The sequence below is a fragment of the Rhamphochromis longiceps genome, linkage group LG23, assembly GCF_057381845.1.
Source record: "Rhamphochromis longiceps isolate RC_006_pf linkage group LG23, R_longiceps_female_GT1.1, whole genome shotgun sequence".
In the NCBI taxonomy this organism is placed as follows: domain Eukaryota; kingdom Metazoa; phylum Chordata; class Actinopteri; order Cichliformes; family Cichlidae; genus Rhamphochromis; species Rhamphochromis longiceps.
Genome location: NC_140578.1, coordinates 16,657,557 through 16,684,431, shown reverse-complemented (window position 1 = coordinate 16,684,431; position 26,875 = coordinate 16,657,557). Strand labels below are relative to the sequence as shown.

Below are 26,875 nucleotides of genomic sequence, written 5' to 3'. Positions count from 1 at the left end.
GGCAGCTAGGGAGGGAGTGGAAAGCCGAATGAGAGTATGTTAAAGTGCAAAACAAAGAAATAGTATGTGAATGCCTTTAAAAGTTTGAGAGCTCTGGTTTGAGCAATATACAGTATGCATTTTTTTTTAAATTAAATATAGGAATATTTGATTAAAGAAAATGTGCCAGAAGCTATTAATGTCACGGTTCTGGGTCAGTTTGACCCAGTATTTTGAGTTGTTATGGTTTGGTTTATTTTTGAATGATGGTTTGTTCTTTGTTTCTCTGGTGCTTTGCTGGGTTTTATGATGAATCTGTGTTTCAGTTATTTTGGTGTGTTTTTGCATTATGGATTGTTTTCTTATTCTCTTGTAGTGCTTGTGGTGGTGGTGGTGATGATAGATCATTATTAGTTTCTTGTTTCTGTTTATCCATATTTAAGGATTTGTTGTTTCATGTATTGTTCGAGTTGCATGTGTTATATTCTGTCTGCCTCTCTGTCTGCGTCTTTGTTTAGTGGGTTCTTGTTTCCTGTTTTGTTGTGAAGGTCTGTGTCTCATGTGAGTGTGTTCAGTTCTACTGCGCCCCTGTCTCGTTAGTCCACTTTCTCCCAGCTGTGTCTCCCTCCTGTTTCTCATTCCCTGATTACCTCCCTGTGTATATAAGCCCTGTGTGTTCCTGTGCTTTCTGTCGTGTCGTACCATCAGATCATGCCTGTGTGTTTCCGGTTCTCAGTGTTCATTGTTTTGTGGTTTGCCAGCAATAAAGTTGTGGTTTTCTGTTGAAATTTGGCTTGGCTTTGGAGTCCTGCGTTTGGATCCTCACCTCCGCCTGCCGCACACAGAGCCCTGACAATTAAGAAGCTATTAAGCTAATATGTTTTTACATGTAAATGTGTTAGTAAGGTCTGTTGAAAAGCTTTCCTGTGATCATCTTCATGTTGGCTTGTCTGTTAGCTGGCGTGTCTATTACTTTTTTTTCTTTTTTTTTTTTACAAAAAAACCTGAAATCAGACTTCAGGTTTTGATGAATGAAATATTCAAGCTGAAAATCTTTACTGGCATACATTGTGTAGTTTGTTGAGAACAAAATGATATCAGTGAAAATGAAAATCATCAACCATTCGCGAGCTGATCCAGAATGAAGAATGATGATCCTGGTATTCTACTGATTTATCTGCAGTGCCGAAAGCAGAAACTAGTGCCCTTTATACTGCACCTTTAAAAATGGGAGGTGTGGAGCTCAGGGTGATGGATGCACACACAGTGCATCTGATTTCATACGGGGTGCATGGAGTTAATTTCATTTGATAATCAATAAACACAGGGCTGCTATCCTTTTCTGTGTGTGTTTATTGCATACCATGAATAAACACAAAAATGCTGCTAGAGTTGACCTTACGTTGGAGGATGGCTGCCCCCTCTCCTCTGCAGCCTCTTGTTTCTCTCATCTGAAAATTCCTCTGGGATTAAACAGGCTCGTCTAATACAGATTATTCCTCTCACTTCTAACCATTTGTTATCATGTACCCACTCCTTTTTTAAATGTATGTAGTTTTTTTCAGTTAGTTACCAGCAATACAAAGAAATGCAGCCTACAAGAGTAGTTAAACGTGATCATAACTGCAATGCCAACATTTCGTTCTGCTGACTGGGTTGCTAAAACTTTGTTGAACAGTCAAGAAATGTATGGACGCATATCAAAGCATGTGATGTGCAAGCTAATCCAGATGGAAAGAAAGAGTGAGAGATGCCCCAAACCAATATGATACTGTATTAATAAATCTAACATTAAGTATGCAATCAAACCTTCTAGCCGCTGACAAACTATCCTGTACTCTGACAGGATCAGAATGCATCTCTTCTGGGATTAGTGATCTGCTTTTCGGAAACCTTTACATTAACACATTGATCCTTTCCTTTTTGTCCTCTATTCTCTTGCTCTCTGTGCAATTCAGGCTTCTCACTATTAAATAGTCTATTTTACCGAATCCATCTGCCATATTTGCCTCCTCGCTTTGTTCTTAAACAAATCCCATAATCCTCTCAAAGGTCAGCATTCTCTTTTGCTGCTACTGCTCTCACCGCTCGCTGTGTATTCATTTGTTTTTTTCTCGATGGAAATAATAGAACAATATGGAAGATAAAAGAGAACGAGGAGGTGGTGGAGACGCAGGAAGATCCTGTTGTTCCTCTCCATCTCCCTCATGCATTATTGTTCTCTCTTGCTCTCCTTTTTTCTTTGTTTTTAATTCATTTGAATTCAGTTGAATTATTTATTTGCATAAGAAGTGTTTTCAGAAGCCAACAAACAGCATTTTACACATAGTACTGACGTGGTGGGTTCCAAAACTTGAATGATCACTTTCAACCCATCATTGATATTTTTAATAAAGGAAAACAACATTTTTTATTTGAATAATTAAAAACTTGGTGAGTGAATGTGTGTGCATTTGGATATTAACTCCTGGCAAAGAGATTTCAATGCCTCGAATCACTAACTGCTATCCTAAGACATCATCTTCTACAGAACCTTTTATTCAAAGTTAAATATACACATTGTCCCTTTTTTGGCTCAGTTTGTTTAATTTGTGGTGTTGAATCTGAATTTGTTGTAATATTTGTATTGTTACAAATGAAACATGAAGGATCTTGTGTTTCTTTCACCTGAAAATGTAGAACAAGTTAACACCGCAACCTCGGCTAAATTGCATTTTGTGAAGGAGTGAAGTGCCATATCATCACTGCAGACTCACTGCTTGATTTGCATGTGTAAAATTAATCCACAGCATATTGCATCCTGCTGATGCTAATTAGAGAAGTAACCATTAATATCAACCACTTAATCATCAGTATTAATATGCATAATTATTAATGATTCGGTTTCTCCCTTCAAACATAACAGCACTGCAGGGCTTCAGCTACTTGTGTTTACACCAACATCTATCTTCATTATACACCTTCAATTAATCAACTCTCTCTCTCCTTATTCTGCTCTCTCCTTCCCCTCTTGCGTCTCTTGCTCCGACTGTATGCGGCTGTCATTTGAATTGGAAGCGTCTCCCTTGATTACTTTTTAGAATGCAAATGACCTGTTAGTGCCTGTCCCATATTTGGTATAGTTTAATTAGGATGACATAGATTTAAGTGAGTCTCAGTACAAGTCGTAGGTATTTGACCTATACCAATACCCATACCAACTGTTGCAGCCCTCTTTCTTCTTCTTGTCATTACAAAAACAAAACAAACAAAAGTAAAACCTCAGATTCACAATAGGTACCAGTTAGTCTGTGTGTTTGCTGAGTGTTTGTGTAGGTGCGTGTTTGTGTATTAGAGAGAACAGGAGTAAAGATCCATAAGTGCTGGGCTTGCAGTTTCATAACAGACCCCAGGGAGCTGTGAACTGGTCATAGTGTTGACAAGGTGTGTGTGTGTGTGTGTGTGTGTGTGTGTGTGTGTGTGTGTGTGTGTGTGTGTGTGTGTGTGTGTGTGTGTGTGTGTGTGTGTGTGTGTACGAAGGTGGTGTCTCTCTGGCTTCTCTAACGGAGAAATGAAAGTGTAGGCGCATTTCATTTACTGCCCCAGAGAGACCTTTCCACCACCCTTACATTTATTAACACTTACACTGTTAACCGCTGCTGACCCCTGCTTATAGGCCGAGCCTAGCTAACCTCTGCTTTCAGTCTATATCCTTATTGAACAAATCTGCCCTTCGGCCTCCTCAGTCTGTACTAATCACAGAATTTCAGGAAGCTGAACAATTTGATTATATTTTCATTTCAATCCTTATGTTCAATTTAAGGCCATCACACAAAACCACTGGTAACTTATACCAATATGATGCTCTTTCACTGCTGCTGATCAAGCTTGGGCTGAACATCCTTTTAAGACCATCGCAAAGAACTAACATGGATTAATCAAGAGGGTAGCTAACACTGAAATAGGTGGAGTTACCAGAAGGGTGTAAACATATGACAGCTTACACCATATATACCATGTATACACCATGACAATTTGTGTTTCAGAGATAGTGAACAGGGGGAAAGAAGCACTCTTGGAAGCATAAGAAATGAGACCATTGGATTAACGTCTAAGTGAGTACATTACAGTGGAAAACAAAGGGTGATGAGGAGGAAAATAGAGGAACTGGCTGACATCGAGATATCCAGTCAGCTGCTTGAATAGGCTCAAGGATAACGCAGAAGGTTTGCTCTTATTGCAGAAAATGAAGAGTAATAGAGCCACACAGCTTCTACAGCAGACTGAATCTGAACTGCAGAGATAATGTCCAAAGTCCAGCACAGTGGATAAGCTGAAGACTTTGGACAGTATATTCCAGTAAAACTGCCTGGAATATTCTATTCCATAGGCGAGCTTAAGCACCCCCATATTTCATCAGAGCACTCCTAAAAATAACTATATTAATAGTAGTAGTAATAATCGAACTTTTTAGTATCATTTCCTGACATTGTCTTCAAATGTTATATTTTCCTAACCTGTCTGTTGACAATAGTACAGAATAGAATGAAAATAGGTTTTCGTCCAGCATTGTTGACGCTATAGTGTTACACTTACAGAGGCGTTGCTGCTTTAATAGTGCAGTTTGTCATTAATAGCCTAATGAGACTTTCATTGTTGTGGCAGAAGGCAGAGGAAAAGGGAATTTCATGACAGAAATCAGCGATGCATTTTTAAAACACACTTTAACTGAAATGCAAAAGTTCAAACTGTTCTGATAATGTGGAGTTATTGTTGTGACTTGTAACGTTTCTGCTTATTTTTATTTGTTCTCTAAATAGCTTCAAAAACATTTTCTGATGCTTAAATCTCTAGAAATTATTACCTAATTATAACCTTCTGATCCACTAGGCGGCTGGTATGTTGGGGGTTGCCAGCTAAGGAGATCATGTACTTTATTATTTTAGTTTGAGAGCAGGACAAAGAGAACATAGCGACCAAAAAGAAACAAGTAAGAGTGGACATAGACGCAGAGAAGACAGAGATATACAAGAACAGTAAGAACGAGTGAGCAAATAGTGAACTTAGATGGAAGAACAAAAAACATTTTTCACAAAGTCATTTTTCATGTATTTCAAGGATGCTCAGTGTGATTTCCAGTAGCATGCTTAAAAACTGCCAGTGGACGTTCTAAACAGAAAACATTGATATGAAAGAATGTGCATGTTTCTCATCTTATCTGTTTTGCCACAAATAGTTATTGAAGTTCTTTGACGACTGAGCCTCAGGTTTGATAAGTAAAGGCTCCACACTAAAACCAGTGAATATGTTGAAATCTCTGTATTATTCACTCTGAATTATTCTCAGACACTACAATAGATCATCCAACTAATTAGGTTGCTTTTGAAGCTAACGTTATATTGTGTATCCAGTTGGATTGAGGTTTGCAAATGTGAAAAGAGCTGATTACATTTGGAAACAGCATATTCCCTTAATATTAATTATAAGGGACTGTATGGAAGACATAATGATTTGGAGGTGAGGCCCACTAAAGGTTTGACCCTAGAATCACCCCAGTTTTATTCAATTCAATTCAATTTTATATATATATAGCCAAATCACAATAACAGGCAAGGCGCTTAATATTGTAAGGTAAAGACCCTACAATACTACAGAGTGACCCCAGCAATGAGACAAACCCCTAAGAGCAATCGCTTCAGTGACAGAGGGAAGGAAAAACTCCCTTTTAACAGGAACAAACCTCCAGCAGAACCAGGCTCAGGGAGGGGCGGGGCCATCTGCTGTGACCAGTGGAGGGTGAGCGGAGGGAGATATGACAAAGAACATCTGTGGTGTGGAACAGAAAGAAAAGACGTAAATATGCTGAACAATAGCTATACTGAATAAACAGATATACTTTCAACAGCCATGGGCAAAAATAACTGAATACAAACTAAAAAAATGTAATGGAGCATTTGTCAAAAGATCTGATATATTATTAACTGCAAGTTAATACTATTAGTATTACCATTAGCCATATCTAATCTCATTGACGTCTACTGGTTTAACTTAGACTAATCCCATAACAGATTCACTGCACGTTCCACATCCCATGGGACACATAGGCATAAGAGTTAAGATACACACACACACACACACACACACACACACACACACACACACACACACACACACACACACACACACACACACTAGAGAACAACTGAGGCAGCTGTACATGCTTCCAATATGCCTTCAGGTCAAGTTGTAAAGAAAGCCATAGACTTATTGATTGGAATAAAGTTAAGTGACAGAGTGCAGAAACATAGCGCTTGTGGGGTGGATTATGAAGAGCCAAATGTGTTGTCTTCTGGAAATCTACTTTCTAAAGTGGCTAATATTAATACCTTTATTTTAAAGTATATCACTGTATATGTGCGTGTGTGTGCAAACTCTGTTTTGCCAAGGCCAGAGAGATCAACCAAGGGTTTGTTCCATGCATCGTACAGGTTACGGTCTTCTCTCAGAGTGTGCATGTGTGTATTTCCTCCTTATTATCTCCCTCTCTCTCAATTTGTGGACTCTGCACACACAGCAGGATAGTTGGGATTTGCCAAATAGCCCCAAACACCCTGATAAACTCCACACACACACACACACACACACACACACACACACACACACACACACACACACACACACACACACACACACACACACACACACACACACACACACACACACACACACAAAACGTAAAAACAACTCCCACATACCACTGAATCCTTCTAGTTCCCTAAATGTGACCAAACTATAACTAATCAACATAGAATGCCCACTCTGTGTGACAGTGTGGCTGATTATGTGATGAGGTGTGTGGTGGTGGTGACCTTTGCGTTGCATTTAACATATAGTGGCATGGTGTTCTTGAAATGAATGGCACAAGATTTGCCATTGTTTCACTCCAAAAAGTGAAACATTTTAAAAAGGAGTGAGCGTATTTCCTTGTATATATGGTGCTGTGTGATTCACGCTGTTAAGGACTTTAAAAGTGACACATGGTATTAATCACAGTAATCCAATTCTCTTTATCAGTACCCACTGCTGTGCTTTAATGAGCGATTCACATGGAGAGGCTTTCACATAGACGGGATGTTGCTGGAAGATAACCGACTCACTAACTGACTCTTAACCGTGCACGCCTTCTTGTCAACCTCAAATCTTATTAGTCGAGAATACAGGTGTTTTTCTTAATAGCACTTCTATTTTATTTGTGTTCTGAAAATGAACACAATTTATTAGAATATGTATATATAATGAAGCATCACCTACATGCTGGTCGATACTGACAAAGACTATTATTGTTCAAAAATAAGTTTTGGGCATAGCAGTCCACTTTATTCATTCATGTGTGCCTTTGCATTTCTGCTCATGAAACAACATACATTGGAACAACCTTCCCTGCCAAATGCAACATGATAGAAAAAAAGTTAAAAATGTTAAAGTTAATGGACCTCTAAGTTTAAGAAATGATTGGTAAGGTATGTCTCAGGTAAAGATTTTAACAAATGCTTGCCTAAAATGACAAGATCTCAGCAAATGGAGTGTATTTTATGTAAGTATAAGTAAATGGAATTCCAGTGTGAGTCGAACCTCAGTATGAAAGTTGTAACTGGACTTTTATCAGTTTGCTGAACTGCTGTCCCCAGCTTTTAGCCTTAAGGCCTTTACACACTGGACATGTAAAATCCGTGTGAATATTTTGTGGGTTAAAAATAGTTTTCTGACTCACCTGTTCTTAATGCAGCTTATTACACTAACTGTGTAATTTCACTGGACAAATGTCCTGCATTTATTTTTTTGACGCAAGCAAAATTTTTTAGATTTTTAAGAACCGAGTAAACATATCTGACCAATCAGACCAACCGCATTTGGCAAAAAGTGCAAATGTAATTCAAATTGTGCACTAGTACTTAATACACAGTACAACAAATCTCCTCAGGTGTGGCCCCAACCCTGATAACATGAGTGCAAATTGCAAATTATGTATGAAAGCGGACTGCGATACAGCTGTAACTCCTGGATCAAAACATTCAATTCTTCATGCTTCTGCAATTTTGTGAGAGTTGGATGGACCCAGAATCTGTTTCTTACTTTTTTGTTTAGAAAAATGAGGACCAGCTCGTTATTGCTTGATATAGACTTAATTTTTTAGGTGAAATAATTCGCAAAAATGGCAAATTCAAATCTGGAAAATTTCGAATTACGTGTTGTTTTTTCACAACGCGTTCAGTATGTAATGGCCTTTAAATTTAATCTTGAATAAAACACCAATACCAACTCCAGTCTCAAGCATGAAACCTGCACATGCTACACAGTTATTCATCACATTAAATGGCCTCAGTGCGGGTGCACTGCTACTGAACATTAGCATGTGAATTATCAGGCATTTAATGAATTTGTAGCTTAGTTGCAAAGATTACCTTTGGTCCTGCATTCAGCGGAAATTGCTTCAAATGAGTTTGGAAAGAAATATAATTACTCTCTGAAGATATTGTAAAGATCCACACTGATGTTGTATTTTTAGTTTTTCCCACCTATTTGACCATCAGCTGCAACTGTAACTAAGTTGTAACTATTTCCAGTGACCTAGGCAAGATCTACATTCTAGATGAAACAACTACTTTGGCACCAGGGAAAAATTATGTTAAACTGTGATATTACTTGACACTGTCCAGAGCAATCTGGAAGATAAAATAAAGTCAAAATTGCTGATCTCTTATTAGTAGTTGTCATGCATTATGCATCTGAATTTCAAAGAGCTGAGTAGGTCCTGGCTTCAGCTAACTGCAACACAACTCTGTGTTTTTGTAAACGCCAGTAGCAGTGACAGGATGGAAGATGTTTTGGCCCTCTGTGGTCTTTCTGTGAGAGCTGCAATCACATTCAAGTGATTGTGATTGGACTGGCTTGAAGGAAATTGATTTAGCTGCTTGAGCCTAGATATGGAATGCTTCTCTGATATCACTGGTATAGAGAGCAAGGGAATGAGAGAACAACGAAGTAGACAAGAGAAGGAGACATAATAAGGGGTGGATGTTACTCTGAGGCCCATTGTAATCTTTGGAACTATCATTTCCACTGTCATTGCCATTGTCACTGGCATTTCACTGGATTCCCACGGTAGTGTTCGGTAGTTCTGACAATAGGACAAAATTTGAAAATTGCTCATACACAGGGTGACATTTTTTCTCTTGGGCTCGCATTGATCAGTTGCTAGTCATTATTGTCCAGGTCCTGATCCACCATGATCAACTAGAACAGTGGAGCCAACTTTTGAGTAGGATATAGTATGCAGTAGCACTGAACTACTTAGAAAACTCTCCCAATTCTTTAGGACGTTTATCGGGATTACTTTCATTTTTAAAAGTTGAAATGTGGGGACTTACTGACCTATGTACTGTTTTGTTTCTTGTAAAGAGCATATTTGATTTCTTGTCATGATTTGTTCTTGATGTAGTCTTAACCTTAGTAGCACTGATTTAATTTGAATCCCTGCTGGTTTGTGTGAAATGCAGCGCAAGAAGAGGGTTAACATAATTTGTTCATTATCTACCTACCTACCTCCCTCTTTGTTATTCTTGAAGGCTGTAGTGAATGATAACATTGGAGGATTGTTGTGGTTAGACTTGACTAGGGTCAAATCCCTACTGGCCCAAGCAAGATTTTCTTCTTCTGTTTATGTTTTGTTTTTTTCTCGGTGTCAGTGCCACATTCCATTTCTTTTTAAACATGGGATTGTTTCCCAAGGCTTCAGACCTCTGCAACCTTATCAGGTCACATCCATTGATCTCTTACCAAGAGGTCGAACTCTTACGAGACAGAGTGTGAGCAGCACTTTCATAGTCCAATCACTGCTATAGTATGATCACACTGTTTAAATCAATATTGCCATGATCAGCACGCAGTTGTTGTCACAGCATTTCATCTGCTTGGGGTCATTTGTGGCACACAGCCACTATTTTGTCCCAGCTGCTTCTCCATTCATTAAGCTACACTAACTGCCAGAAAAACATTTTCAGATATGCTGATGAAGGAATTCAGTGCGTTCATAAGGGAAGCTTTACATCTCTTTTATCTTTGTTTGTGTCATGTACAGGGTTTTTGTGTGTACCATTGCTAAAATCAGGCTGTCGAATTTTAGATTAATAGAATTTCATACATTTTTATTGCTAATATACAGAAAACAATAGACTGCATAAGTCAGCTTGGAAAATCTCAGCAGGCATTGCTCAGCATGTCCAGAGAGTCCAACACAGTCAAATAATAACAGCCTGCAAAGCCTACCGGCAGGTAAATTGTGAGATGGTAATGGTGCTCGTCATTCTAGCTGCTGCCTTACTTCACATATCACTCTTTTCAGCTGCTCTTTATTTATACTGGAACTATTGTTCTGTTAAAGTTTTATATGAAAAAATCAGGGAATATAATAATTTCGAGGTCTTTCTGCCTCTAACTGTCTGCAAAAAACGTCCAAAAGACCCCCTGCCTGCAACTGCCTCTATCTGTCATCTCCCATTTGTCAAGCTTTCATGGTTTGTTTATTCTTTAAATGCAATTGCACCTATTTAGATTTAACAGTGAAAGATTGTTTTCATTAGCGAGTGACATTAAATGGGATATTTAATCAGCTGACTGGCTTTTCAATTTCACATCTCAAGCATCACAGCCGCACAAGACGCTTAGCAGCCACTGGTGAAGGAAGACAGAGAGAATGGTAAGGAAGGCATAACGAACAGAAAAAGATGGATACACGGTTTGTTAAAACTGCTTAACATTTGGAGTCGTAGCAGTCTAGGCAAATCGGTTTATGTCCATGTCAGGGCAAGTTAAGCAGTCTGTGATTATTGTGAGGAATGGAGAAAGTCAAATTTGATCTATCGCCTTGCCTTCAGGAGGTTGAGGTGGTATATTTGTTTGGCTCCACCCCTGTCAGAAGGCACCATCTCTTAATCGACATTGCCATTGACCATGTGACCACAAGGGATCCTTGCCACTTGGCAAGTAACTTTGAGCTGGAAGAAGTGAGCAATACAAGTACTTTAATTCCGGGAGTAAAATGTCGGAGTCTAATCTCTCTGTTGTGCAGTTTTCCTGTGACAATCTTTCCAGTGTGTGAGCATTTGCTCTCAGGTCTATGATATATTGAATTTCATTTTAATTCGGGCTTGGTTCCTCCTAGCCTTTTTTTTTCAAGTTGGTCCAACACCCCCTGTGGCTTCCTAGCAAGCAGCAGTTCAAAGGGATAAAATCCTGCAGAGGCCTGGAGCACCTCCTGCCCTGGGAATCATGGGAACCATCAGGGGCTCCTGATAAGGCCTTGCAGGTCCTCCCTCCCTAATAGCAGTGTTGGACAACTTTGCATTTGTTAGCACATCAAAAGTACCTCATGTCTTTAGGTATTGGGAGTGTATACCTCAGTCAGTAAACCAATCTGATATTACTTTATGATGATAGCATTCAGTGTGCTCTGATTAGCATGTGTGTGCACTGACAGCAAATTTTGTCTAGTAATACATCTAAAAATGTATATTTGCAAGATGAATTAAAAAAAGTCTTGTATGGTAGTTTTGAAATGTCATTTAAAACTGAGATTTACCCAAATCATTCCTTCATTTCTTCCTTCTCAACCACCCCTTGGTGGAATCATTGCTGTAGCATCAGAATCAGCACAAATTCCAGATTCTGGTTCTGTTTCAGAATTCAAAATTGGATAAATTCCTGCAAGCTGTCTTTCCCCCTCAAGTAGCGAAGTAATCTCATGTCATACAGAGAAAATTTAAACACCATGCTTTACACTTAGCATAGCAGTCATCTGCAGCAATCCTAGGCTGCCTTTGGTCTCCATCCAACTCTTACTGTGACCAAAGAGCATCAGTTTTACAGTATGCTTAGTATTGGACTGGGGAAGGGCTGACCACACCGTCACGTCCTTTGCAACTAGTAATGGCTGTAGTAATTATAGTTGAAGTGAAAATTTTCTATTAAAGTAAATTTGAGATGTTTTGTAATGTTTTTCAGGGTCACACACATTTACACTCTTGGTATGAAACATATTTTGTCCATAGCAAAAAAAGTAACTTTTTTTTGTCCAAATACAGAAGTCACATATTAGTGATCTAATCAAATTTATATTTTGTGGATGGGGAAAGAAAAGCAATGAATCCCTGTAACAGCCTTTTTACACCATTCACATCATTTGTAAGTCCTAAACTGTTAAGAGGATACGCAGCTAGACAGAAACATGATATTCATCCATATGTAGCATCTTTATTTAAATTTCAGAATGGCAATCACCACTGGGACTATGTCACTGTCATATTATGAAACTGGGAAGAAAAGTATAAGAAGGTCAAGCATTGTATTGCAGTGAACAGTTTCTCGTACTAGAAGATCAAAGATCAGATTTGGTTAGATAAGTGAGCTGAGATCCTTTCTTGTGAAAAATGAGCCCTGCAATGTATGTCTATAAAAGAAAATCGAAAGAGTCAAGGTAAGACAGAAGTTCTTTCCAAATAACTACTAAACCCTTAATGCATAAAACACAACTTTTCTACATCTTGGACAAACTTTTAGTTGTTGATGCTGTTTGTGTGTTCTCTGGGTGTTTTGCTTCTTCTTTGATGCATGAGGCAGGTTGTTTGATAAAGACATGACAGCTTCACACAGTTGTGTGTGCGTGTGCGTTTGTCTATTGACAGCTCCAGATTGCTGTGAAATGCACAGAGAGAACAGTCTATTCCCTTTTCAGTCTGAAGAACAGGCAACATCCATCACCACTGACAGAGAGAGGGGGAGGAAGGAGTAGAATGCAGGAGGGGGGAGTGACAGGTGAAGAAATGATCTTAATTCTGAAGGGATTTTTTTTTGTGTTTAAAGCTTGAATACACACACGTTACATTAGAAAGAGAAATGCTGAGCGTAGATGCAGTAATGGTGCTTTCCTTCTCTGCTTTTTTGGGATGGTTCGTTTGTTTTGCCCATCAGCAACTCCACCAAACCCAGCCGACACCAACCACTGCCACCACAGAACACAGACTGCTCTGACCTGTATATTTTACAGGTAGAGTGGCCAAGTTGGGACTGACAAAACAGAAATACTTAATGAAACCTTCTCATCCTATCTCTGCTCCTATTTCAAAACAAAACATGAGCCAGACTTGTTTTTTTATGCCCTCTACTTTCCTTACTGTTTGCTTTTAAAAAAAACCCACAACCATCCTCTCCTTCCCGCTTTCTGAGTCTTCCTCTTCCTCTCCTACTCTCCATTCCATCTGTTTTATCTGATTAGAGTAAGAGTTATAACTCCTTCTACCTAATCTATATAGTTGTCTATCCTATTTACAGGGGCATCCATTGGATTATACTGGCTTTTCTGCTTACATTAAGTTTGTCTTATGGGATTGATGACTCACACACATAAGCAATACACAATGCACGTGCATATAGATAGTGAAACCACACAGCATGCATACTTATGTATGCACAACTGTTGATCCAAATTTACAAATGAGTGCAGATAAGCATGAGTTCAGAGAGACATACTTTCATACAGTTAAATAAGTCACATCTTAAAGTAATGTATAATCTTAAAGTAATGTATTCTTGGATTCTGACTCAGTATTAATGGACTTTGAACATAAGATAGGAAACTATGCACTGTTATGCACAGTATTTGTTTTTGTGTTTTACAGAGTAAATCCATTTTAAGTGAATCTTAAGAATGAACAGTAGTGTTCAAATCATTATCACAGATTTTTTTTATGATACACTGACTGGATTAAAGCTTTTTAACTTGAAATAAAAATTGCAATATTTCGACACCTTAACATGTTGGACTAGAGTACTTTGAGGACCTGAGGAATGTAGAATATGAGAGAGAGAGGAGGGTGGCTGGAGCGCAGTTTGTAGATCAGCAATCACGCAGCATTGGTAAGGAGAGAGGACACCTATGAAATGGATGAAGAGTGGAAATACCTGTTGGCATACCTGTAGAGTTATGGACATGTCTAAGAGCAAGGGCAATGGACATTCTGACCAGCCCAATTTTGGAGATTGAGAGGATGCCTAAGGAATGGAGAAGGAGTGTAGTGATACCAATTTTAAAGAACAAGGGAGATGTGCAGAGCTGTAGTAACTGCAGGGGGATAAAGCTGATGAGCCACGCCATTAAGCTTTGGGAAAGAGTTATTGAAGCTAGGTTAAAAGAAGAGCTGGTGATCAGTGACAGCAGCACGGTTAATGCTTTGATTGTCTTTGTGTAGCTAGAGAAAGCATAGGGTACCAATACAGGAACTGTGGTACTGTGAGAAGAAGTCACAAGAGGCAAAGAAGTATGTGAAGGACATATCAGGACAGCAGTGCAGTGGTGAGGTTTGTGGTAGGGGTGAGAGATGGGTTCAAGGTGGGGGTGGGATTACATCAGTGATCTGCTCTGAGCCCTTTCCTGTTTTAACTTGCTAGACTGGCAGGAGTCTATGATGTTTGCAGATTAAATTGTGTTCTATAATAAGAGCAAATACCAGGCAAAAAAAAAAAAAAGCCTGGAGAGGCAGAGGTATGCACTGGAAAGAAGTGGAATTCAAGTCAGTACAAGAAAAACAGAATACATATCTGTAAATGAGAGGGAAACAGATGTGTCGAGGTGAATATGCAAGGGTTAGATTTGTAAAGTTGTGACGTACCTGGGATCAAACATTCAAAATAACAGACGATACATAAGAGCTCAATAAGAGGGTGCAGGCAAGGTGGAGCAAGTGGGAGTGTCAGGTGTGAGGAGTGGAAGTCAGTAATGGTTTGTTTTATTTTCAGTATACAAGAAACATTTTAACTCCTCAGAAAGGAGATCCATTGGACCAGACAACGGTTCAGAGGTGTGCAAACTGTGTTCTCACCTTACTGAGGCTTTGACGGATGCAGGTGGTGGAGAGTTTCAAAGGGATGTTAAATAAGTCACATAAGAACTGGTAAATCTAAATCTTATCCAAACAGTCCACAATTGATCAACAGTGATTTTTAAAAATGCTTTTAGTTTGATTAACCAGACATTGTAATAGAATTTTTGTTGCAAATATTAAAAATATAAATGAATAAAAAATCTCCTAAATATGTCATTCACACTTTAGTGAACCAATTGTGCAAATTCAAAAATATGGGTTGATATGAGATGCATCAGCTGCCCTCGCTTGGTTTAGCTGGCTTGCAGATACCATTGCCAAGACTGTAGCTGCTGCGACATGTTGGGAACCTTTAGAAGTCAAGTCACTGGTTTGAGCTGGTGGGGAACAACAGAGGACGAGGCTGTCTCAAGAATATGATAAGAGTTTCTACTAGAAGCACTGCCCCTCTCATGCAAAACCAATACATGTTTTTAATTGACCTAATTATTTGGCGTCATTGTACTGTTCTCTCTGTAGTGTCGCACACTAGGGAGAAAAAACAAAACAAAACAAATGGGTGAAGCACATTCAATAAACTCCCTGACATCCTCTGTTAGAAATACTTCTAACAAAATGAAATGCCTTTTTATTCTAGCAGCACTTGACTCAGGGGAGCTCTGCAATCCAGCACAGTGCAGCTATATGTAATGTAATGGTTGTAGTGGTCTTAGTGAATTTCTGTCTTAGCCTGTCCCAGAATATCCTGAGTAGATACTTCCTTTCAAGTGGCGTTTGCTCTGTGGCTGTTGAGTTCACTAGTGCCAGCTTGCTTATCCGCTTATCCACTGAGCCAGTCTAGCTGGTACAAAAGCAGTCTGGGAAGAGGTGTGTGATCCCACTGTAATTGTGCTCTTGACTTGAAGAGATTGCTCAAGCAATAATTGTAGAACCCTTTGCTCTGGGTAAATCAATCTAAATGGAACAGGCTTGGATGACACTACTTTACTTGACCTACTCGGTTCCTTCCTACCTCTGATTTTCTCAATCACTTCCCAGATGCTCAAGTGACTGTTAAATTGGTTAAACCTTACAGGAAAATATGCAAGTATGGGCTCCACACACACGGAGACCCACTGCTATCACTCTGTGATTTAATGGGGTCAAGCTGGCAACTACATGCAAACAGTTTGTGATAAATGTGTGACAAATAACTGAAAGTTGCAAGTTTGTTGCGGTCTACTTACACATAAACTCACATTAAACAAAGTTTCACATTAACTACTTAGATTCAGAGATCAGCCAGAGGTGGTAAAAGTACAGGCATTCTGTACTTAAGTAGAAGTACAGATACTAGTGTACTCAAGTAAAAGTTAAAGTGCAGGTGGACGTGGAAATGTTTTCTACTCTTTACTTATGATCAAATATTTTATTTTCCTGTGAACCGTTGTGCCTTCTTCTTAAATATGCATACCTATACATAATATGGTTTTTACTGTGTACATCTCCTAACATATCCCAGGTGTGACTTTGTATTCATAGAGCCCCCCATTGCATTCTGTAATCATGCATGCTAATGATTTTTGCTATTATGATTTCACAGCATGTTCCTGCTAACATGGTTGTTTTGCTATTTGAAAACAGTAACAATTACATCTTGTACATTATCTAGATAGAATAATTAAAATGTATTTTTGAAAATGAAAGAAATGTGAAATTCAGATCAAAAAGTATCAAAACTAAACCTTTAAATGCAATTTTAGTATTTAGAGAAATGGCTCGTCCACTTAATATGCTGCTAATATGCTGGTACAGCTGATTGTCTAAAAGCCTGAAAACTACTTTTAATACTATATGCAGATTTCATGGCATTAATATGCCAGTGACAACCTTGAAAACACCACAGCAGTGCATGGCGATGGAACTGGCACTATAGCAACTGTAATTCAGAGCTTCTTGTAAGGGTTGGAGCTTTGTTGTCCCTCTCTGTTCTTACAATGAACAGAGTGCAACATAAAAACACTGGTCTCCTCTTCCCAATTCATAAGAACCAACATGATCAGGATTTAGCAACATGCTTATTTAAGTCTTTTAGCTTCCAGATGAGGTAAATGCAAAATTAGTGCTGTTTCACCTTCAACTATATTCAAATCAAAGTATTTATAACGTATAACTTAACAACACAAAACTAATAAACAAAAAAAGTTAAAATGCCATCCGCCCTTTCCAAACCTCGAGCTATTACTAAACAAATTCAGCATCCTGCACACGAAAACATTGCCTGGCTGAGCGTGGAAAGAAGAACGCTCGGAAAAGATGTTGAAAAGCTGGCCTTTAAACTTCACGGCTGGTGGCTGGAACCAATCAGCTCCTTGTAAACAAGCTACACACACACATACAGTCACAATCACTCACTCAACCAATCAGCCCAGCTCACCTGCGTCACATCAAGCAGAAATCTCAGCAGGCTCAGTAGAGGGAGAGAGAGAGAGATGTAAAAGCGCGTGCAGGATAAAATATAGATAAAATGTTCAGACAACCACAGGGCCATAATAATAAGTTGAAGTAATACATGTGGTGGTCTGGTTGCCAGTCCGATTTTAATGCAGAGAAGAAAAGCTCTGTTCACTGACAAGGCTCGTCTGCCTCATACTGCTCAAAAGGTGACGCCACTTTCTGCCCTGAGGTCCACTAATGGGTTAACTGGGCCATGTGTTTACGCCCACAGCTTTGGAAGCTACTCAGAACACAATAAGCTCTGATGGCTCTTTCTAGCAGTCTCTCACCTCCTTTGGTTGTGCCTACATTATGCTTCTGTGTATCTATTTGCCCCTGCCCCATATCTCCACGTCTCCCTCTGTCTGTCTCTGTGATGCCCCAGGTTCATGTCACACCATAACAGGATTCATCTAAGTCAAGGGTTAGATAAAAAGCAGTAGGAGGGACCGAAATAAAATAGGAGAGAATCCTCCTTTTCATCTTAGCCCCTTGCTGTCTCACTGTCCCTATAAATGCTTGTACAGCCTGGTGGAGCATTGCGCCTGCGCCGCAGGTCTCTGCCCTAGCCAACCATTGCTCTAATCCTGTTTACACTTTCACATGCTCTGTGATAGACTACTTTGGGGTGCATTTATGCTCTGAAATAGTCTGTGTGAGCTATTTCATGCACATTGTGAAATGTTGACTGCCTGTTTCTCTGTGCCTACAGTGCCAGGATATGTGGTGAGATAGTGAGCGTGTTGGTCAGTAGATCCAGGAAAATATATCGTGATGATTTATGGGCAGCAGACCCACCCTAGAGGTCATTGTGGGAGCATGGTGCATTACAATGATTGAAGCCGATAATGTACCAACAGACTCCATGTGCCCCTTTTAACCCAATCACAACTCTGCTGATGGCAAGCCCCGACATCTGTGCTTCTTTGATTGGATGGAGGAATGATGTATGTGCACTTGAACCTCTTCCACTGAGTTATTGTGGCCTGCTGTAGTCTTTAAGACAAGACTCGGTGGTCATTTTTCATCTGCATACAGCAGTTTGTCGTACTGTCCTGCTTTGTCCTCAATTCACTTAATCTTTGATACAAAGATAAAATACCTCATGCTATCGCAGATAGTTGTGTGATGTATTGTCATTTTCTGTGTCTTCCCGTGAATGTGTTAACAAAATGTAATAGTGGAAAAATGTAATCTCATCAGCAGTACTTGGATAGAGTTGTTTTGCATGAAACTACATTGTAAGTATTTTGAAAATGTTAGGTATAATTAGATTAAACGAATGCTTCTAACTCAGTGATGGAGGAATCATATACTTTTAACCTTTTGATTTATAAAACAAAATCTTCTCTAAAACTGACAAAATCATGATTTAAAGCTCAAAATCTATGATATGATTGAGCTGAATGTGACTATTCGTAATATGAATGAAAATGGGAATATAGCATGTAGCATAAGATGTGACATTGTAACATATACACAATACATATACATGTATAGTCTAAAGGTGTTGCAACTTTACTCATTATATGCCATTACACATGCCCTTTTTTTCTTCTCTTTGCTTTATCACAATTTTTTGTGTGTGGATGTCTACGTAACACATACTGGAAGGAAGAGTAGAAACATCTCTTGCTGCATAATTCTCAGTGCCAGGGGAGCAGTGCCTGGTTGGTTCATTCAATGAGCTCTCACAGTATTTGAAGAAGCTAAAATAGAACAGTACAAAGCCTATCAGGGTTAAAATTAATATATAAATAAATGAATCTGTATTCCCAACACAGACTCTGCACAGTGAAACCTGGGAATAGTCTGTCTGCCTGACTGACTTCACTAATATTTTTTTGCAACCCCCTGAAAAAAAAGAAAGAAAAAGCTCTAAATTGAGAAGGACTTTAATCTTTGAAGTAGTTGTAGATGGGGATTCGGTTTTCCAAATCCTTTGGGAATGGCTCTATGCATCTCTGCATGAATCCCAAAAATGAATGAAAAGATTGAGTCACGTAGCTTTACGTTTAGACTCTTACTCAGGCAGAAAAATAATACATATTTTATGATTTGGTGTTTTACAATCAACCTTTTCTGCATGTTTTGTTTCTTTTTTATTTGTCTTTCTTTCTTTCTTTCTTTCTTTCTTTCTTTCTTTCTTTCTTTCTTTCAAGGTATCCCATTATATTTAAGTTATATAACTTAAAAACAGCTTAACTATAGCACTGTATTGTTTTACAGTGTTAGGTTTACACACTCACTTTGCAGTTTATCACAGCTGTCTTTTCTGTTATCAACTGCTCTACTGCAAGCACTACACACCTGTCTACAAACTCTAAGGATGATTAAAGAACGATGACAACAGCTGAAAACGATCACTTTTCTGCCACAGCTTCTTCTACATTAAGAGACATTCACTTCCCACAATGAAGGTACTGAGTACATGCAGGTGTTGTTGCTTCAATGAGTGAAGCATTGGAGGCTGTTGAGGAATTAATTATTAATTTAATTATCATTTTGCTGCCTCACGTTGTTGCTCTTTCTACATTCTTCGTGTAAATACAATATGTGCAGCTCATTATAAACTAAGAAAAAACACAATCCGTAGACCCATATGGCCTCACCCTTTCTATCATTACTATAATCCACTTGTGGGAATAGATCAACCCAAATTCCACATGTTGGTTCTTTAAAGAAGGATGAAGCTGGCAAAGCTGTTCATGTTCTTGTCTGCACTATAGTCAGTGACTAACAACCTTTAAAAACATATCTTGTTTACTTGTTGTCTTTAGGTAACACACAGTGTGTGGAAAGAATTAAATAATTTACTTTCAAAACTCTTCTACTTTCATCTTAGCATTGTCGAAAAATATTGTGGTTTTCTGTGAGGATTCATAGTGTTGCTTCACAATGGGAATAACTGAATTTTGTAGAGACCATACATATATATACATATACAGTATATATCTTTTTCTGATCAGGTATATGTATTGCTCTTAATACTGAATCTTAAAATTGAAATCCCTTCATTGCAGTCCACATGTTATAAAGAAAAAAAGATGAGTCATTGGAAAAGTCTAACTTTAAACTGTCGTCAAGGTGGAGGTCACTGCATGCATGGTTACCTTTGTATAAATGCCAGTGTGTACAATATACCCCTGTGTCTTTTCCCCTTTCCTTCATCGGCTCTTGTTCTTTTGCTCCAGATCTCCTTTACTGTTTCTTTTTTTTTCTTTACGTCACCTTTCCCTTTGTGTCACTCCTCTCAACCACTTTACTGGAACTGGGGTCAAAGGGCTGTACACCCTAATCCCTATGTGTATGTGTGGTACAGCTGAATAAAACAGAAAAGACACCTAACAAAGACATGAGTCCTTTGCCTTGAAACCAAATTCAGTTCACCTTCATGCCATACTAGAGTCAGAGTTTGTGTTTTCATTGGATTGGGAATTCCTCAGTATCTAACCCGAAAGTGGTGAAAGAGTTGACTGAAGAGAAAGGTCTGGGGACCTCTGCTTAGACTGCTGCCCTCTTGACCTAGACCGGGGGGGAGTCTGATGCCTGGGTGGTTTGCTGCATCAGTGGATGAATGGATGAACAGGCAAATGATGGATGGATGGATAATATGTTATGCAGTCTTTTACTTTGATACTTTGGAGTATATATACAAAACTAAATCTCTGTGTGGTTAAAAATAGCAGTACGTTAAGAATATATTTTTTACAATCTTTAGACTGAAATAGTAGCTCTAATTTTTTTTTTTTTGTAGTTTTTCATGAGGTGGGATGAATTTGCATTTTATTAGGGACATATAATAGTCAGGAACAAATGCAACTCTGGAGTCAGGTATCCCACAATGCAACAAAATTAGCTGAGCTGGCAATAATAACAACTTCAGCGTTATATAACTGACTCCAATGGGTGCAAGAATTTTGATAAATGACTTTCTTTTTTTATGTAAGAATAGACGCATTTTACTGAGAGATGACTGCTGAAACTGTTTGTTGTCACTGTCATACTGAGCAGCATTTTACTGAGCAGTTTACTGAGCAGTGACCACATAAAAAACATATTTTGAAACACGTTATTGAAATGTGGAACACAGACAAAGGAATTTAACACGGAATATCTGAAATAGCTGTTTTAATATCAATTTTCACTCAAATATTTAGATAACATCACCTATGCCTAGCATTTTATTAAAGGAACTATTAAGAAATAAAATGACTCTTCTGTTTTTCAATTTACTCAGTGAAGCCTTTTAAAAACATAAACGAGAGCCCTGAACTCTTCCTAGTCTTACCTTTATGGAGGTGTTTGTGTGAATGCAAAAGCTTTGAGGACTTCATCTGACTTTAACCAGCTAGTTATTTTGTAGAAATCCCACGTAATGTCATGTCGTGCTCAGGTGCAAACAGTCTAGGAAATATTCAGGTTCAGTCACTGCTAGTGAATTTGACCCCTGTACTACTGAATGGAATAGATAAATTTGGTATATTGTATTCGGCAAAAATAAATTAATAAGTGCTCCAAAACTTTTGTACAAGTCATATACAGATAAGTTCTTATCTGTATACTTTTCTCACAAAAGGTAGAAAAGCTTTACAGGATGCTACCGAATGTCCTCTGTCAACTCCCCAATTCCTCACACGGTAAGATCATTTATTGCTTCTGCGTAAACACTTTTGGTATCTTTGGTGTCTCGCATGTTAAACCATTCACCCGTAGAAAACATTACAAGTAAAGTGCAAGTTAATGGTACTTCCCCATAAATGGAGCAGAAAAGTTGGACTTCTAAGGACAATTTTAAAAGCAATTTGCAACTGATAAAGTTTAAAGACGTTGATAAAACTGACTTGGAACTCACTAAGAGCAAGCTTCAGAAACGGTACAAAAGTCTTTTTTCAGGGAGCCCTCATTGTGCTCTTATAATTCCTTTCTGCGTATTTACTACCATCCTTGCATGAGGCAATCCCCTATCCTTTAACAAGGGGCAAAAGGCTGTGGCCTGTATATCTTTTAATATCCACAATATAGTCAGCACACATAAGTAATGTGCAGGGTGCAGGTTTATATCCACAAAGAATAGTGGATGAAAAGAGGGTAAGGGGAAAGAACAGTAAAAGGAAAAGATATGAGATTAGAAGTGTGAAATGAGGAGTGTGAGGGTTGGGATGGGAGCTAGAATGGTTGCCAGGGTTACGGTCAGGGTTGTGACCTCTGATGTCAATCCATCCATTTGGAGCACATTGCAGAATAAGAGGATTGGATTTTTATGGAAATGGATTTCATTTGCTGGAACACTCTGTCTATACCTATCTCCACTCCCTTCTATGTGCTGTAATGATCACACTTTTTCTTCATGTTTCTAGCTGTTTTTATCAGGGTTTTTCATATTTAATGTGTTCATTCGGCCACATCAGGATGTCAATTCATAAAATAGGTTCTGTGTTTACTTTTGCTGTCTGTCTGAAGGTTTCACTCAGAAGTGACAGAGAGGCTGTGATGGAGACAGCTTACCTGGCTGTGTCACTTTTTTCTCTTTCCATCTGCTTCACGCAACGACTGTCAGATTGTGATTGTACTTTGATACTGTTTGATGTACTCCACTACAGAGAGCACAAGTTAGCAGTTCAAACCCATTTGTTCTTTGTATAACAAAATGTGCTATTGAGCTGGATGAACATTAATTAATGCTTCAGATTTGAAATATGGTTCTTGGGTCTTTATAAACAAGCTACTTACCAGAAGCTTTTAAGGTGGCTGTAATTAAACTACACAGCAAATTCAAAAGTGTTAAATGTTTTGGTGTTAATAGTCTTCTTGCAAAAGTAGAGTTAATTTTACTCTAAGCAGAGTCACATTCTTTTAATGTAACTCTGAGGTGTAAAATGATAGTAGTTAAAATCGAGTGTTAAAAATGAGTGTTTCTCTGTCAAATCTGGAGGTGTTACAATGGAAACATTAACTCTTGACCTCTTAACTCTGAACTCCTACAGGGGCTATGACACCAACAGAGTAAATTCACAGACTCCGCCCCCAGCACGGCTCCAATCGAAGCTGAAGTGAAGCCGTTTCAGAACATTTTGCTCTACATATTTGAGTTGTTTGCCATGCTTGGTAAGTCATTTTTTCAAAGATTGTTTCAATTATTATTATGAGCTTTTACTTCTGTGGCTCTTTGGAGTTGAGACAAAGCTGTGTGAAAGGCATTAGCCATGTTGCTCGCTGATAGCATAATATTCTGTTTTAGCTAGCTGAAAGGTATTGTTTGCGGGCAAATACCACAGCCTTGAAAAAAGCTTGCATGTGAATTTTCAGTCAAACTTTTGGTCAAATACACCTAAAACAATGTCTAGAATGTGAAATGTTGGTATAATGGTGCTACTTGAAGCCTGAAAACGATCGCCCATAAAAAAACAAACAAACGAGCAAACAGCAGTAGCTGACGTCCTGACTGGATTCTACGTTAGCATAGATCCCTCCAGAGTTTTGTGCACACGGTTTAGGTAAAAATGAAAAAGGTTGAGGTTTTACATTTAGTTCAGTATTACCTGTTGCCTGTGTCCTTGTCTTTTGGGAAAATACTTTACACAAGTAGTGGCTCAAAGAGGATTCCTTTTTTTTTTTACTGTGCTGCAATTGTTTACTGGATTATTTGTGCCATTAATTAGTGTCAACTAATTTTTATTCAATCTCCGCACAGGATATGCTTGTGAAGATGGAATATGGGGGAGAGCAGAAGTGCGTTGAAGTTCCACAAAGGGATGAATGAAGGACATGCATATTGTATTGAAGAAATAAGTGATGAGATGCTGTTATTTGCATTTACCAGCTCAGACCTTTTGATAAACAAAATTCTAATGAAAGTGAGAACATGTATACTGTTACGTCTTTCAGAAAATGTTTTGAAATTGTGGTGCACAGTTCAGAATAAATGTTTTTCAAAAACCATTGCGTCTTTTTAGTAAATGTTTATTTCCAAAAGAAATTTCTAGAAGTTCAGAACAGTAAAATTCCCGCTTTTTAGAATGAATTAGAAGATAACTCTTACGTAGTTAAACTAAAATACTCTTTGAGAGTTAATATATAAACTCTTAACACCAAGTGTTAAATTATCAACTCCAGACAGATTTGGTGTTTAACACTAAATCAGAGTTAACGTACCAACTCTCCAAAAAGAGTTAAATTAACACTCTCTGGTGTGGACCCATATAGACACTTTAATAGTGTTGAAATCAAATCCGACAGTGTTAATTTGGACATGCTGGATTTGCTGTGTACTACTTAAAAAGCTCTTACTTGATCCAGCTGTCTTAACTAATCGCATACTGATTTCTAACCTTCTTTACATTTGAAAAAATCTTGAATGAGTAGTTGTTAAACAGGTAACTGATCATTTGCAGAATTATTTATTTGAAGAGTTTCACTTAGGATTGCATCACATTACATAAACAGCAGTGGTGAAGGTTAAAGATGATCTCCTTACGGCCTCTGACAGAGGACTCACCTCTGTGCTTGTACTGTTAGATATCAGTGCAGCATTCACAATATTTTATTACAGAGATTAGAGCACTTCACTGGTACTGAAGGAATTCTGCGGCACTGATTTGAGTCATATCTACCTGATAGATTCCAGTTTGTGCATGTAAACAGGGAGTAATGGAATTTCTTGGAGTTCCATTCTGGGACAAATATGTTTTACATTGTACATGCTTCCCTTAGGCAATATTACTAGAAAACACTGCCAACATTTTCATTGCTAATCAGATGACACACGGTTTTATTTAACCATGAATCCAGATGACACAATTAACTAGTTAAACTACAGGTATCCTCAAAGAGATGAAGGGTTAGGGTGGATGACCACTAATTTCCTACCTTGAATTCAGAAAAAGTTAAGGTTATTGTACTTGGTCCTAAAAATCTTAAAAACATGGCGTCCGCAGAGAATAATACCTGGGACTGCAGTCGCTGCAGATGGATGTCCCTGTCTGAACCTGGTTCTGCCAGTGATTTCTTCCTGTTAAAAGGGACGTTTACCTTCTCACTTTCACCAAGTGCTTGCTCACATGGGGTTGTTTGATCGTGGTGGTTTCTTTCTAATATTGTAGGGTTTTTACCTTACAGCATAAAGTGGGTTGAGGCAGCTGTTGTTGTGAAACTGGGCCCATATAAGTAACTGCTAGCAGTTCGTTATATTGAACTGTGGATGTTGAGACAGAGCATGGGAACATATTTTGTCTGTGTAGCTTTGGGAATGAAGCAATATGTGGAAGCTACACTCTGAACAGTAATATGAAAAAGATCTGTAAAGTTTTTCTCATACAAACTATGGGTGACCACAATTAGGGAAGTAGGGAAGTACACATTTTTCCCTTGCACCCAGTTACCGGGGGTCACTAACCAGTCTCCACGCCTGCCTCAATGACTGCTAGCAACCACTCACAACAAGTTGAGAAATACTGATTTTTCCTTAGCAACTAGTGGTTGGCAAGTGGTCACCTACTGACAGAAATTACTGCTAAGAACTTTGTAATAAATGACCATTACTACCCTTGGTTTCAGTTCATCGTGGGTGTTTTAGTGTCTCGGTTTTGTTGCAGACTATTTTTGATGTATTTTTTGACTTTAGTAAAAGAAGACACTTTTACTTTATCCTGTTTAAATTTGGTATAAAAGTGGTGTGACAGTAGGAGATCAGTTCTGTATTCTCATGTACAAAGCGTGTTTACTGGAATTTGAAATATATGAATATATTTAAGTCAGTCAAGACTGGGGTTCTTCTAATTAGCCAATTAAAAAACAATGACATCAGTGTGGGCTGAAATGTTGGTGCTAAGCGGATATGCATGCAAATGCATAGTGTTTATGGGTTAAACGCTTATTGAGACTGAGGCATTTTATGGGCTAATTGTTGGTTTTTTGTTCTTTTTGTTCTTGTTTTTCTGCCATAAAACTATACTAACAGTGTCATGCTTTGAAGCTACTGTGTATAGCTGCTATCATTAGCAGTTTAATGGAGCTGTTAGATTTACATATTCTAATCAAGTCTCAAAAGTATGGAGAAGTTATAAGCATTTGCCTGACAGTTAGTCTATATGTTTTTATTGTGATAGATTATTTGCCCAGAAATTCTGCAGAACCTTTTTTCCATTTGGAGAAAGATGAATGAATGATAATGCTTTCATGTTTAGAAATCTGACCTTTCATGTCTGTCTGCCCAGGATTCTTTTGGGAGAGACTCAGTTATAGTTGTACAAGAAAGCAACAATTCAACTGATTATCAAGAACAAAGAGCAGGAGAGTGTGTTTTTTCCCCCCAATAAACATATTTTTTATACTTTTATTGTAAATTCTTGGCCATTTGTAACACTGTTTCGTCATCGGTTTGTCAGTGGATGTATTGCCAGTCTGTATTGCCACACTTGGCTGCCAAATTGTGAGGCCTGACACTAATTTGACTAATATCTGTCCTTGTTTCAGATGCTATAAATTTATGTGCATGATTGTTTCTA

The 26,875-nt window shown here is 38.4% G+C and overlaps 1 protein-coding gene and 1 long non-coding RNA gene across 2 annotated transcripts in view; both read left to right on the top strand.

The window, feature by feature from the left end:
• The window catches only part of nlgn1 (neuroligin 1), a 301,957-nt gene that overhangs the window by 145,115 nt on the left and 129,967 nt on the right, over nt 1-26,875 (top strand). The gene's annotated exons all lie outside the window — the stretch shown is intronic.
• On the top strand, nt 23,258-24,311 carry LOC146641537 (uncharacterized). Its single transcript, XR_014909785.1, has 2 exons — nt 23,258-23,477; nt 24,064-24,311. It is a non-coding gene; the product is annotated as an uncharacterized LOC146641537 (long non-coding RNA).